Consider the following 2,228-nt stretch of genomic DNA (forward strand, 5'->3'; position numbering starts at 1 on the left):
GTGGTTACGACCTAGAATGAACTTGAAACAATATTTGCCATTGTTTCACCCAACACCACCCCACCCCCCGCCCCTCCCCGCCGACGAGTCCTCAGCTCTCGTCCTCTCTCATTTTCCGCTTCGGCGACGGAGCGGCCAGGGGATCCTGTATCTACGATGTGGTGATATAGTTAGGTATCCTAATAGTAGAACTTCGTTCCTCCCAACAGTGGCACAGTGCTGGCAATTTCGGCACCGTGCCGATTAAGAATAATGTTTCCTTGACTCCTAGTTAACCTCATCGGTGAGTGTCTCACCGGCAGCGTTGAGGGGGGGTGTGGGGTCGTCTGGATCGCTGGATCTGGTTGTGTTTCTGTGTCACCCATTTGGTTTTCGAAGGTGTCTTTCGGCGGAATGGATGACGTCCCTTGGTCACAGTGGCTGCGCTCTCGCGTCCGGGCGGCTTCTGCCTAGCTATTTTATCTATGTGCTTTTTGTTTTTAGGCTCTCTTGTGATGTGGCCCCAACATGTTTATGTTGGACCTTGTACTTCGTGTGAAACTTGATCCGTACTTCCTTTATCAGATGGTTTGTGATAAGCTTCCATCTTCTACATGTTATCAGGCACACACACGTGAAATATGTATGTAACGTTGGGAGTTATCCAGAGGGTTTTTTCACGGTTGCATACTTGAATATCGTGTCAGCCACAAGCCATTTTTTAAGGCAGCTGAAACAACACGTATGTATGAGCTGTATACATTAGTATTACACCTATGCTAGCTTCCATGATCGATGCTGAAAGGCTTAGACGACACACATAAAAAAGCTGCTCGGTTACTGCTGATTTAAGGAAACATAGTTTCCTACTGTAATAGATAAAAGTAAATTAAGAAGGTATTTAACATAATGCAGTACGTAAGGCGGAGGCTGCACGGTAGTAAAAAAGCTTTGACGCTTTTTGACCATGGGTTGATTGATTTTCTAAAAAGCCTTGGCCTCATGATCATGATTGAGTAAAGTAAACATCCATTGGGACTTGAGAGGAGCAAAGAACGGCTCGCCAGGTTTTCCTTTTCCTTTTGGGAAAAGGTATCTGATCTCTGTTGTTGGTGTTCGCGTGCCATCTGGTCAGAAACACGGCCATACGCACATTATTTTCTACATCTAGGGTGTACTTTCCATCGTCCATGGTTTTCCAGATTGTGTATGCAATAGAAATAGCCGCCAGGCTTACGCCATTAGCGTACACTTACTCAGGTGGTTTCTAGTGCACTGTGAGGTTTGCGTGCATCTAAAAATTGGTCCTAGTTTCATCGGTTTTGCATGCTTTGCCGGCTGAATTATACCCCTTTGAACGTACTAGCTGATGCCATTTTGCACTGCACATGGTTGCTAAAAGGTGACATGGCAAAGCCAAAACCAATTTGTTTTCCATGGTTCATCAGTGGCTGCCTGCAGAAGCAACATAGAGATTTCTTGCAACTCGAATGACGCACTTTGGAGCGTTCCGAACCACTAACTAATTAATCCCTTCAATTAACTTATTCTGACATTCAGGAAGCAACGGATGGTCGTTCGCAAAAAGGGAAAGGAATAGGAACCAGCGGATGGTCGAGCAGTAGTAGCTTTCTCATGTACAGCAACTATATAGCTAAAAAAATGCCCATTTCAGCTGAGTAACTTAGATCACTGCATGTCCAGATTCACTGTGTTTGAGAGCTATGTACAATTAAACCAATGTCCTGCCTCAGCAAAGCAGAATTATTTCAGGTCAAGAAATGAAGAAGATCCTGGATGGGCGAATATTCTCAGGAGAGATATTTGTGGTAGTACACGTGGGCCTGAGATGAAAAAGGCTGTTCTACAATGATCCTACCTATACACTTCAGCGGAAGGGATTCCAACATGTGACATTATGAAGTCACCCTCAGAGGTTAATGCTTTAAAAAATATACAAAAACTTCAGTGGCTTCCCGCAAAGATTCACTAAAGGATCGGTGTCATGGCCTCATAATTCAAATAATTAAGATATTAACAAAAGGCAGTGCAAGATATTCCAATATAAACGGTGTGCTCCAAGCATACAGAATTGTCCACTCGCTTGTTCAGACAGGTCGGAGATTGCGACAACGCAACGTAAATAGGATCGTCTTCTAGGAAGGCACATAAACTGCTCTGAAACAGCATGGGACGAATATCTCCAGAAGCATGAGCGCCACACAAGTATCTCCACAAGCTTATCTCGG

The sequence above is a fragment of the Triticum dicoccoides genome, chromosome 6A (assembly GCF_002162155.2).
Source record: "Triticum dicoccoides isolate Atlit2015 ecotype Zavitan chromosome 6A, WEW_v2.0, whole genome shotgun sequence".
Taxonomy (NCBI): Eukaryota; Viridiplantae; Streptophyta; class Magnoliopsida; order Poales; family Poaceae; genus Triticum; species Triticum dicoccoides.